Below are 13,970 nucleotides of genomic sequence, written 5' to 3' on the forward strand. Positions count from 1 at the left end.
AGAGTCTCCTTAGAGGGGGCGCCTCAGTTGGTTGAGCGTCCAAGTCTTGATTTGGGCTCAGGTCATGGGATCGAGCCCTGCGTTGGGCTCATGCTAGGCATGGAGCCTGCTTAAGATTCTCTCTCTCCCTCTCTCTATGCCCCCTCTCCCCCACTGTCTCTCACTCTCTCTCTCAAATAAATTTAAAAAAGAAGAAAAAGTCTCCTTAGAGTTGGGATTCCAGAGAAATTTGTAGAAAATGGTTTTATACAAGGTCCAAAATCTCAAATCTGTTTTTTAAAAATTTGACTTACATAACAGAGTCCACTGCCAAGTCCTCTGGAATAGGAAAACCTACTTGAAGGTTGGCGCAGTAATTTTAAAGGGAACACTGAATGTTTTATTCACCTCAAATTTGCTTTATTTAAGACTCAGATGACATTTCTGAGTAAAACATACCGTAGGCCAATTTCACATAAAAATGGCTTTGTACTGTGAGTAATAAAACTAATTGTATATTTTGAATTATTGGTGAACCTTGACTGGGGAACAACATTCACATAAGCTGTATATTGTGCTGTTAACCATATTCTGAAATGTATTCGTTTCTTGATCCTTTATGTGTTCACATTCCAGTTAGTGAATCTTGCAAACAGCGTTGTTTGGTCTGATCATGTTCAAAAAATGGCTCTTTGTCCCTATAGTTAATTTTTTCGTTTTGAAGAAGGACTGATAAAGAGAATTGAGCTACAGTACATGTTATTATTAATTTTCATTTCTCCCAGGAATCATGGCTACAGATATACTTCCTCTTTAATCTGTAAATGATGTTTATATGATGTCATGTTGATATTATTTTTAAGAAACAGAATCTTGTGAAGAGAATACCATATAAGCATGTGATTAATGGATCGTGAAAAAGATTAGCTTCATCACCAAATTAAAAGTTATTGGTTTAGATTATTCTTTATTAAACTTTGCATGTAGCAAAATCTAGACTAAACATGGCAACTTTGGGTTCAAAAGTAACTGAAAATGATTTTCATGTCTCAGTTATTAGAGATTAACATTTACTCCAAATATGATATTTTAGGGATGTTCGGGAGCCTACAGGCTTCCATCCCCAATCTTATTCTGTCTACATAGACAGTATTTCCCCAGTGAGAATTAACATTCACAAGGATGATTCTGAGGTTTTGTCACGGCTTTTTCCATGCCGCCCAAAAGATTAGATTTTCAACATCACTGTTGTGTGGATTGTATGGTAATGATTGGATTGTATGGTAATGGTTTTCTTTGGTAGACCTCAAAAGCTTTCCCATATTCTTTTTTTTAAATGTTTGTATTTATTTCTGAGAGAGAGAGACAGCATGAGCAGGGGAGGGTCAGAGAGGGAGACGCAGAATCTGAAACAGGCTCCAGGCTAAGCTGTCAGCACAGAGCCTGACGCGGGGCTCGAACCCACGAACTGTGAGATCATGCCCTGAGCCAAAGTCGGACGCTTAAACGACTAAGCCACCCAGGCGCCCCCTCCCTCATATTCTTTATTGTGGTGGCAAATGTCTCTGGCCCAGGCCTGACCCAGTGAAATATCTCGTCTCCCCAGCAAACAGAATCATTCCTTGTTCTTGCTACCTGAATATGGGGAGAAAGCAACTCGAGTGGAAAGGAAGCAGCCAGACTCTGACTGGGGTGACATCTTTCCCACCCCATGGAGAGGATAACGTACAATAACAACATATGAAACTAACTCATCAAGAGAAGCAGAAACAAGTTGAAATCCCAGTGGGTAAAGTGTCTTGGTCGTGGTGTTCCCTGATTTTAAGACTCTGCAGCTTTTTCTTAGATTCTCTGAGCTACCTAGCTATCAAAGGCAATAATTCTTTTTTCTTGAAGTTGGTTTCATATGGTTTTTTGTCGCTTTCAGCCAGGAGTCCTTATGAATGTAATAGTCACCATACTGAGTACCTGCTGGTATGGCCACTGTTTTGTATGTAGCGAAAGCAGGAAAGCAAGCCAAGTTACTTTGGACACACTTTTAATGACGTTCGAAATGTAAAGGATTGTAGCTTTGTACAGGGGCAGCGTCGTAGTCAATGAGGTTTATCTGAGGTGTGCTTATTGCTAGTTGAAAACTTTCCCCCAGTACCCCGCGATGACGACGGGAACTATAAAGGATTGTACCAGAGGTGATACTGGAGTGGTACAAGGCTGTCCACAAGCCTCATACCAAAGTTTAATTTTTCATTGGATGGGAGTACACTTAAAGTTTGATAAAAACACTTACTAGGTGTCATGATAAATCACATCCCCGGTTTGCACATGGTTTTCTGAGCGTGGCACACACAGGCCTGGCTTGCGCATGCGGTCTCACGCGTGCTGGCTTGTTGCAGCGAGAGGCTGGAGAAGAGGGAGAAGGACCAGTTCTCGGATAGGAACAGAAAGATGGCGAACGAGGCGATGTTAAATTCTTCTGCTTTTCTTTACTCGGCACTTGGTTTCCATTGGAGGAAAATAGTGAATCTGATTCTCAATCACTATGCACTCAGCCAGCAAGGGTTGTAATTAAACCTGGGGAGTTTGCAATGACAAGATGTGATTTACTTAGGGATTATATAAACATGTGGCTGAAAAGAGGTTGGGTTCTAATCAATATGAGAGGTTGTAAGACCTGCAATTTTTAAAAAATTTTTTAAAAATTTATTTTTAACTAATCTCTACACCCAGTGTGGGGCTCGAACCCACAACCCCAAGATCAAGAGTCCCACGCTCCTCTGACTGAGCCACCCAGGCGTCCCATGAAATCCTAATTCTTTATTTTATTTTTGTTTTTAGAGGGGGAATGCAAGCACAAGGTTGGGAGAGGGACAGAGAGAGAGAGAATGAGAATATTAAGCAGGCTCCATGCTTAGCATGGAGTCTTACAAAGGCCTTGATCTCATGACCCTGGAATCATGACCTGAGCCGAAATCGAGTTGGATGCTCAACTGACTGAGCCACCCAGGAGCCCCACAATCCTAATTCTTAATGGTAGTACTCCCCCAGAGTCCCATGTCAATCCCACCGATGGGGCCAACTGTGTGTAACCTGCAAAATCAGGAATCCCACACCTTTGTCTCTACTCCAGACATTCTGCTGTCAATGTCAGACTCCGGTCTTTAAACTACCTGCCTGTCTTGTACCCATGGAATACCCAAGTATCTCAAACGCAGCAAGTCCAAAATAAACCTCATCACCTTTCTTCCTAAACCCGCTGCTGTGTCTCTGAACATTTCAGTGGCTAAATCATTATCCATTCTGTTGTTCACGTCACATGTCTGCATAACGCCTAGTCACTTTTCTTCCTCATTTTCACTGTTCAGTCAGCTCTTCCTAAATAGCGCTAAAAATTTGTAGTCATCCTTCACACCCCCTTTCTGCCCTCTCAGTAATCCTGCACCAAGTCCTAGCACCTCAATACGTGTCCCACTTATTTACGTTTTCTCCATCGCTGCTATTGCCACAGTGGTCTGAGCCACTGCCACCTCTCCTGGATCAGCATGGTAACCTTGTAACTGGATGCCTGCCTTCTAGTCTGGACTCTGTACAATCTTTTCTCCACGTCGCAGAAGGGATGGGCCATTTAATATGTAAATCTGCCATGATACTCCATTGCTTTTGATCTCTCCCTTTGTCCTTAGAAAAAAATGACATGATTCACAAGACGTTGTGTCGTCTGGACATGGTCTTTCTCATGGTACTCTACTCCACTCTTACATTCTGTAAGCTGATCTCGCCCCAGTTCCTTTAACATCCTATCCAGAATGTTCTTCTTTCATCACCCTTGTTTTTTATTGAAGTATAATTAGCATACAGTGCTATATTAGTTTTAGGTGTACAATGTAATGATTCAACAGTTCTATACATTACTTGATAAGGGGTTAATATCCAGAATATATAAGAAGCTTACAAAGCTCAGCACCAGGGGGAAAATACAATTGAAAATGGGCAGAGGATGGGGCACCTGGGTGGCTCAGTGGGTTGAGCATCTGACTCTTGATCTCAGCAAAGGTCATTATCCTGGGGTCACGGGATTGAGCCCCACGTTGGGCTCTGTGCTGAGTGTGGAGGCAGCTTAAAATTCTGTCTCACTCTACCTCTGCCCCTCTTCCCTGCTCGTGCTCTCGCACTCTCTGTCAAAAAACAAAGCAAAACATAAAGATCTATCACCTCACACCTGTCAGAATGGCTGATGTCAACAACACAAGAAACAAGTGTTGGCGAGGATGTGGAGAAACAGGAACCCTCCTGCACTGTTGGTGGGAATGCAAACTGGTGCAGCCACTGGGGAAGACAGCATTTGTTGAGGGTCCTCAAACAAATAAGAGTAGAACTACCATATGATCCATTGATTCTACTACTGAGTATTTGCCCCTCCCCCCCACATGAAAACATTAATTCACCCCTTTGCCTGGTTGCCAGGCTGGTCTTCCCAGAGCTCAGGAGTAGGCTCAGGTGCTCATTATATGTCCACTGGTCCCTTTGTTTTATCCTAGTTTCATCTCAGATTATCATTATACACTCATGTGTATAATAGTGATTTGTCTCTTACTAAATTATAACTTCTATGAGATGCAGGTCTTTTCTTTTACAGCATATTCCTAGAGTCTTCCAGTTTTCCCCTCACTTGACATAATGATGATTCAGTATATTTGAAATAGGACTATTAATGCTTTACAGCATGTGTCATATGTATTATGCAGGTTTTGGGGGCCAGCGGGGAAACCCAATATGCATCATTTACAATATAGTTTCATTTAGAAAATCTTGTTTTAGAACAACCAAACTAAATGAGTTTCTGAGACCTCCCAGTAAAAAATTAAATTATAGCTATTTAATACACATACTGTTAACGTCTGTGTTAGTAACATAATATGCAGACTATATTACAAGAAAGTATTTAGAAATTAATAGATGTTTAGGCAAAAGGCTTCTATATCATGTTATAAATGCCACTTATCCTTTATGTTAGAGCTACTCGGGAGAACAGGGACTAGACCTATTTTTACTTACCAGTACCTTGTGCTTAATACAGTGTCTGTGACAGAAGAGAAAGTAAATTTTTGTTGATGAAGGAATGAACGATTCTGTTTTGTTTGCCAACTTTTGGCCTTTTACTCCTGATGCACCATTCCTGCTTCTACACCCCTTGTACTTAATTAACTTACATTTGCCTTTTAAGCTTCAGTTCAGGCATCACCGCTTGTGCGAAGTCTTCACAGGTGTCAGCTGCCCCTCTGTGGATGATCACGTACGTGTACGTCAGTGAGCTTCCCATGCTGTATGATTGGCATCTGTGTCTTAGTCTCTCCCTGTGAAATGAGACCCCTTTGAGGAGAACCCTATCTCCAGTGTCTTGCGCGGTCCCAGGTGCAGCATAATTCCTCAAAAAATACTTGTTAAGTGCAGTGATTAGTTAATGAGTGTTCGACCTTCCAAGTTCCCAGAGCCTAGCATCGTTCTTGGTACGTTATAAGTGCTCCAGAATTGTTTCTTGAGTGGGGGGAAAAAAAAAAGAATCAGTGGATCTTTAGCCTTCAAAATTCATCTCGATTTCAATTTAAATTAAAAATATGTGTAAGTGGGGGCGCCTGGGTGGCTTAGTCGGTTGAGCATCCGACTTTTGCTTAGGTCATGATCTCGCGGTTCGTGGGTTCGAGCCCGCGTCGGGCTCTGTGCTGACTGCCAGCTCAGAGCCTGGAGCCTGTTTCGGAGTCTGTGCGTCCCTCTCTCTCTGACCCTCCCCGGTTCACGCTGTCTCTCTCTCTCTCTCCTAGAAATAAATAAAAAAAAAAATTAAAAAAAAAAATATGGGTAAGTGTGCTCAAACCCACAAACTGAGATCACAACCTGAGCTGAAACCGAGAGTAGGACGCTTCACTGACTGAGCCACCCAGGTGCCCCAAGTCATCTCCACACCCAACATGGGGCTCAAACTCACAACCCCAAGAGTCGCATGCTCCACCAACTGAGCCAGCCAGGCACCCCAGGGGTGGTCTTTTTATTTATTTATTAATTTTTTAATGTTTTTTATTTATTTCTAGGAGAGAGAGAGAGAGAGAGACAGCGTGAGCAGGGGAGGGCCAGAGAGAGAGGGAGTCACAGACTGAAACAGGCTCCAGGCTCTGAGCTGGCAGTCAGCACAGAGCCCGATGCAGGGCCCGAACCCACCAACCGCGAGATCATGACCTAAGCGAAAGTTGGACACTTAACCGACTAAGCCACCCAGGCACCCCTTGGGGTGGTCTTTTTAATAAGTGATGCTGAGTCAACCTCATGTCCCTATGAAAAAGGTATCTTGACCCTCTAACTTAACCGTGTGCCCAAATCAATCTCAGATGGATTGTCGATGTATATGTGACAGGTAAAAAGGACAAAACATTTAGTAGAAAGCATAGGAGAATGTCTTAATGACTTTGGGGATAGCAAAATATTGCTACTTGAAAGCACTAATTAAAAAGAAAGAAGTGTACTACATTGAAATTAAGAACTTCTGTTCGTCAAAGGGCAGCACAAAAATAGTGAAAAAGCAAGTCTCAGTGTGAGAGAGGGTATTTGAAAAGTGATGAACTTAAGCAGGGAGATGCACATTGCCAAGATAATCATTTCATGCTCACTAGAATGCCTTACATGGAAAAGACCGATAACACCAAGTTTGGGCGAGGCTGTGGAGTAACTGGAACTCTCATACCCTGCAGGTGGGAGTGTAAATGGAAACCATTCTTCTTGAAAGTTGTCTGAGAGGCTTTACTAAAGTTGAACATCCTATAATCCCGTAAGACCCAGCTATTGTTTTCCTAGCTATGCGCGCGGCAGAAATGCTGGTGTGTGAACAAAACCCCTGTAAGAATGCTCCTTGCAAAGAGCTCCTGGACTGTCAGCTATCTAAATAGCCATCAACTGTAGACTGGATACATAAGTTGTAATATATTCATACTGTAGAGTACAATATGTCACAGAGAACAAACAGATGAGTTGCTCACCAATATTATTGAATGGAAGCCACACACTAGGTGGTAAGTACTGAGTAATTCTATTTACATAAAGTTCAAAAACAGGGCAAAAAATAATGTATAGTAGTAGGAATTGAGCTAGTGTTTATCCTGGTGAGAAGGAACAAAAGAAGATTTTTCGGGGTGCTGGTAATGTACTATTTTGTGATATGGCCACTTGGTTACCTTTGTGAAAATTTACTGATCTGTGCACTTATTATTTGTGTACTTTTCTTTTTTTAATAAGGCTTTATTTTTTTTAAGTTTATTTATCTTGAGAGAGAGAGAGCGAGCGCATGTGTGAGCGCCTGAGCAGGGGAGGGGCAGAGAGAGAGGGAGACACAGAATCTAAAGCAGGCTCTAGGCTCTGAGCTGTCAGCACAGAGCCCTACGTGGGGCTCGAACCCATGAACCATGAGATCATAACCTGAGCTGAAGTCAAGAGGCAGACCCTCAACCGACTGAGCTACCCAACGCCCCATTTGTGTACTTTTCTGTGTGTATATATGTCACTTTAAAAAATTGCCTGAAGAATCTGCTTACCAGAGAGGAAAGAGATACCAGAGAAGAATTTTTAGAGAGTACCTAGGAATAAATAAAAGATTAATGACCTAAAACAAAAATGGGCAGTCAACATGGGAGAAAATTAAAATGACAGAAGCATTTGAAAATATGTATAACTTCTTTAGTGTTAGTGAAATATATCTTCAAACCACAATACCAATTTCACGTTGTCAAATTGGCAAAAATGTAAAGGCAACGTAATGGAAAGTTCTGGTAAAGAGACCAGTTGAGGAGAATTCTTATATGGTTTTAGTGGGAGTGCAAATAGAAAATCTAGTCTGGGGAACAATTTGGACATAGCACTATCTTTTGATTCACCAATTCCATTTTGAGGAATATATCTAGAAAAGTCTTAACTTTACATAACAGGAGACAAGTATGAGAATGTTCTTTCTAGTATTGCTTGTTGCAATATATATATATATGAGAATGATTGGGGCACCTGGATGGCTCAGTTGGTTAAGTGTCCGACTTTGGCTCAGGTCATGATCTCATGGCTCGGGCGTCTGAGCCCCGCACTGGGTTCTGTGCTGACAGCTCAGAGCCTGGAGCCTGCTTATGATTCCGTGTCTCCCTCTCTCTCTGCTCCTCCCCTGCTCACTCTCTCTGTCTCTCTCAAAAATAAATAAAAACTTAAATTTTTAAATGCACTGCAGTAGTAAATAATAAATTCATCATGATGATGCCCATAAGAATGAAACAAACAGGAAGAGGGAAGACACACATGTTGGGGAGGGGGTGTTCCACTTGCATAATTGTATAACTAATTATTTTGTACTTAAAAATTACTGGCACAGGATACAAGATAAAGCATTGATAAAGCTTTGTGATAAGTATGCAGATAGTTGTTATTCTCTTTAACTTTCTCTGTTTGTAATATTTTACAATAAAAAAAAGTTACACAGGAAGAAGAGGTGAAACACTGTGCTGTTTTCAAACAGAAGTAGACCCCCCTCCAAAAAAGAGCTATTTGCGCCCATGACACTTCACTGGATACATCTTACTGATCAGTATATTGTTCCTACATTCAAAAATGCATCCAAAAGCATAGCAAGTTGTTTTCATACAAGAATAGCTAACAGTTACATAATGTTTCCTTTGTCAGGCTCTTCCTTTCCCGCCCCTTCCCTTTCTCGCTCCCTCCCTGTCGCTCTTTTTCCCCATCTCCCCTCCTTTTTCCCTCCTTCCCTTCCTTTTGTCTTTCACCCTTTTATTTTTAATTGCAAAGCATCACTTTCATACAAAAAGTGCATGCAATCTAACTATATAGCTTACAGATGATTGCAAAGTGAATGCTTATGTAACCAGACTGCGGTCCCGGAGGGCCACAGCGGGGCCAGCTCCTGGGACGCCTCTGCTGGGTTCTGTTCTGAGGAGCACCCAGAAGCAGCCGGTGGTGACTTTATTCCTCCTGGGGTCGAGCTGGTTCCATATTCTGCGTAATGTGTGCATGTGCACGCCATGCGTGCGGACCTACCCCAATTTCCATATGTGGTGATTAAGAGATTCCCATCTAACTCTAACAACTAGGGTTACTGTAAAGATTAATGGTAACATATTATAAAGTCCTGAGAACAGTGCCTGGCAGGTAGAATTGTTTGCCTCCCTCGCCTCTGTTTCTCCTCCTCCCCCACCCTCCCCCCAGAAGTCGACCTGAACACTGTTTTGAAGACTTTCCCTTTCGGTAGGAATGTATGGGCAGACAAACTCGTGAACGATGTGTCAAACAGGACACGCAAACTTTTTCCCCGATCGAATACAGAGATGAACACATAAAAGTTTGCGGTGGAGACAATTCAGAAATCGAGAGTCCATAAAGAGACCTTTACCCTTTTTTTTTTTTTTTTTTACAAATAGTTTATTGTCAAATTAGTTTCCACATAACACCCAGTGCTCATCCCCACGAGTGCCCTCCTCTCGTGGACCTTTACCCTTTCTACCCAATGGTACTTTTACACCAAGGAGAAACATTTACATTGCAGTGAATCTGTAATGAGCATTTTGCATTTTGAGAGGTGTGCCCCAGCAGGAGACACACTGTGACTGAGAGGGGGCAGGACTCGGGAAGAGAGGATTGTGCGCTGTGGTCCTGTTCATCGGTAATTCAGCCAAAAAGTACTTAGCATGTCCCGGATACTAGAGGAGAGACCATCTGAGGAGGTGACAGCACAGATGCTCGTTCCTGGCCTCCGGAAACTAGGGACTTGCCTGATGGGCAAATTTACTTAGTAAAGAAAAAGTGTAATGATAAAGGAAGTAGAGAGCGCTAGAGGGGCACAGAGAAGCAAGCCACTTCATGTCGGGAGGTCAGCGAAGAGTCTTCTGGAGGAGATACTTATGCTGAAAGACCAGGAGGAACTGGAAAGGAAACGCTGGTTGTGGAGCTACACAGGAAAAGCATGTGCCGAAAGTTCCATGTGAGCAAAGCCTGCTTTGCCTGGAGTTGACACGTCAGAGGGAGCTTTAGGAACTGCTTAATGCCCAGCGTGGCTTTTTGACCACAGTTGACTACAGAAAAATGTGCTCAAGGATTCCCATCAGCTCACTGTGTTTCCTAAATCCTCATATTGGATTGTGGCTGATCTAAATCACTTGTCTTATACACATTCATGCGGCTTCCCATTGATACTGGTGATTACTTGCGATACCTTTATAGTTTACCGTATTGAATCTTTTCTACCATTTTTCCTTGTTTGTATCGCAAAGGAAAAAATAGAAATGATACTGGATTCATTTTATAAACAGAAAGCTCCGAGATTCCCTATGAAGACTGTGTCTCTGACCAACTAGACTTGTGTTATCAAACTTCCCTTTTTTGGAAATCTTTTAGAATTTTCATCCGACAGTGTTTAAAAACATTTTGGGGATTATCATAAACTGATGTTGTAAAATAGCACTTGGGACAAGTCATGCATCCTTTACTCACTGTTTAAACTGTGTCATTTCAACTAGGCCTGAGTATGAATTCACTTCTCTTAGCTTTAATAACATTTTCCAGGCGATTTTATCATGAGAACTGGTTATTTCGCAGATTGGTCTTTTACAGACTTGAGATCAATAGACCTTCAGAAAGGAGCATGAAAACAACAGAATGTATAGTATTTTGATCTTTAGGTTCTTCATAGCTATGGAATGAAATATATGGAGTGAAATATATATTGCATATGTATTTTCTTCAGTTTACACCTAATTAGAATGTATGCAGTCTGCACCACTGACTATCCATATCAACATTAAAAATTTTTTAAAGATTTTATTTTTAAGTAATCTCTTCACCCAACATGGGGCTCAAACTCACAACCCTGAGATCAATAGTCAGCATGCTCTACCGAATGAGCCAGCCGGGCACTGCTTTGTCAACATTGTTTAAACTAGATTTTAAGTTCAAAGGGACAAAAACAAATGTGGCTAATAAGTTACTCTGAGCTATCCAACTATTCTGGAAGACAAATGAAGATAGTGGGCTTTAACGTGAACTTAGTGGAAGAAATCAAAATAAAATAAATCTCAAAACCATGACATCACTGTTTCCTCCTAATGACCCTATATTTAGCCTTGAGAACACTTTAATCCTTTGACTCTCATTTTCATATACAAACTCAAAGTAGCTGTGCATGTTACCCTCCAAATTACAGCAATTGTCAACCTCTTAAAGACTTTATAAAGGCGTAGTAAAGGACTAGGGTTGTCATTTGTAGATAAAAGGCCAGATAATACTGGATAAGCAAGCTATGTCCTAGGAAGTTACATTAGCAGGTATGTTCTAAATCTCAGCTGAATGGCTGCTCTGCCTAAGTGACTTGATTTCACTTAGCAAGCGATATACAGTGTAGGTTTTTAAATAACAGCAGTGTGTATGCACTAACCATACGGAGAGGTCTCCAACATGATTTGAATTTTTTTTCTTAAGTAGTTTATTGTCAAGTCGGTTTCCATATAACACCCAGTGCTCATCCCCACAAGTGCCCTCCTCCATGTCCATCACCCCCCTTCCCCTCTCCCCCACCCCATCAGCCCTCAGTTTGTTCTTAGCATTCAAGGGACTCTCATGGTTTGCCTCCCTCCCTCTCCCCCACTATTTTTCCCCTTCTTCTCCCCCACGGTCTTCTGTTAACTTCCTCCTAATCCACCTATATGTGCGAACATATGGTATCTGTCCTTCTCTGCCTGACTTATTTCGCTCAGCATGACACCCTCAAGTTCCATCCACGTTGCTACACATGGCCAGAGTTCGTTCTTTCTCATTGCCATGTAGTATTCCATCATATAGATAAACCACATCTTCTTGATCCATTCGTCAGTTGATGGACACTTAGGCTCTTTCCATGTTCTGGCTATTGTTGAGAGTGCTCAGCGTCCCTCATCATCAGGGAAATACAAATCAAAACCACACTGAGATACCACCTCATGCCGGTCAGAGTGGCTAAAATGACTTAAATCTTTCGTATCCATCTGAATTGACTCAGCATTTCCACAAGCAATACAAATTTGGAGAAATGTACACTTGTGTCTCTTCTTTCAATCCACTGACCTCTATGTGTTCTTCCGGGGGATGGAGCGTGCATTCTGTCAACATTTCTTTTGCCAAGACCTCTGATGACCCTGTGGCTGTACCAAGTGACAATTCAGTTTTTCAAGTTTGCTCTTACTGGCTCTCTCACAGCATTTGGCCCAGTTGATAACTCTTGCTGCCCTGAAATGCCCGGCTCCCTTTGCTTCCGTGTCACTGTTCTTTCCCATTCTCCTCTAGGCTCTCTGGCCCACCTTCTCCACTTCCTGTCTCTGCTTCTCTTCCTTCATCTGTTGGTGTTCCTCTGGGTTTTCTTGCAGGCCTCCTTCTTCTCCTCCTCCTCCTCCTCCTCCTCCTCCTTCTTCTTCTTTTTAACCCTTTTCCTTTTAAATTTCTTTCTTCTATAAACTTGTGTGTGTGTGTGTGTGTGTGTGTGTGTGTGTGTGTTAGTAATATATCCAGTTGGTACAGAATCCCAAAGGTACAAAGGGTGACAAGTGAAGACCACTTGGGTTTCTACTCCTAGCCACCCAATTTCTATTTTTAGGGGAGCCTCCATCATGGATTTCTTGTGTGTCTTTACAGAGCCATTCTATGCATAGACAGGCGCACAAACATGACACTATATAATGTTATATGGAGTATTACTCTGTGTCATGCTTTTAAAATATTTCTTGAGATATAATTGACATTTTAGGTGTAGAACTTATTAGTTTAACATTGTAAATATTGTGAAATGGTCACCACTATAAGCCTAGTTACCATCTGTCACCTTAGAAATGTAATACAATATTATTGACTATACCCTTAAAGTCCAACCATATTGTTGTAAATGGCAAGATCTCCTTCTTCTTATTTTTTAGTTAAAAGAATTTTAATGTTTATTTTTGAGAGAGAGTGTGAGCAGGGGAGGGATAGAGAGAGAGGGAGACCCAGAATTCAAAGAAGGCTTCAGACTCTGAGCTGTCAGCACAGAGCTCAATATGGGGCTCGAACCCATGAGCCCTGAGATCATAACCTGAGCTGAAGTCTGATGCTCAACTGACTGAGCCACCCAGGTGCCCCTGTAATTTTCTTTTTGTGTGGTGTCCTTGTCTGGTTTCGGTATCAGAATAATGGTGGCCTCTGCTTGCATCAGTAACACATATACAGAATAATGCTTACCTCACAGAATGAGTTTGGAAGCTTCCCACTCCCCTTTTTAGGTTTTTGGAAGAGTTTGCGAAGGACTATTTGCTAAAATTCTTGTTTAAATGTTTGGTAGAATTTACCAGTGAAACCATTTGGTCCTGGGCTTTTCTGTGTTGGGATATTTTTTTTTAATAAGAAGTTTATTTATTTTGAGCTTGAGAGAGAGTGAGCAGGGGAGGGAGAGAGAGAGAGAGAGAGAGAGAGAGAGAGAGAGAGAGAATCCTAAGCAGGCTCTGCACTGTAAGCACAGAGCCTAAAGTGGGGCGCATATTCATGGACTGCAAGATCACGACCTGAGCTGAAATCAGGAGTCAGATGCTTAACCAACTGAGGCACCCAGGCGCCCCTGTATTGGGAAATTTTTGATTACTGATTCCATTTCCTTACTAGTAATTGGCCTATTCATGTCTTCTACTTCTTTATCATTCTGTCTTGGATTGTAAATTTCTAAGACTGTAACTATTTCTTTTAGGCTGTCCAATTTGTTGGCATATAATTGCTCATAGTAATCTCCTATGATCCTTTGTATTTCTGTGGTATCAGTTGTAACTTTTCTTTCATTTCTGATTCTATATATTTGAGGCATCTTTTTTTTCTTGGTGTATCTAGCTAAAGGTTTGTCAATATTTATCTTTATAAAGAACAAGCTCTTAGTTTCATTAATCTTTTTTATTGTCTTTTTAGTCTCTGTATTA

At 41.6% G+C, this 13,970-nt stretch overlaps 1 pseudogene; it reads left to right on the plus strand.

Moving 5' to 3' along the window:
• Nucleotides 1-2,046: 2,046 nt before the first annotated feature.
• Nucleotides 2,047-2,168, plus strand: LOC120233148 (annotated as a pseudogene).
• The last annotated feature ends 11,802 nt before the right edge of the window (nucleotides 2,169-13,970 follow it).

This window comes from Hyaena hyaena, unplaced genomic scaffold (genome assembly GCF_003009895.1).
Source record: "Hyaena hyaena isolate Hyena2069 unplaced genomic scaffold, ASM300989v1 scaffold_85, whole genome shotgun sequence".
Classification (NCBI taxonomy): domain Eukaryota; kingdom Metazoa; phylum Chordata; class Mammalia; order Carnivora; family Hyaenidae; genus Hyaena; species Hyaena hyaena.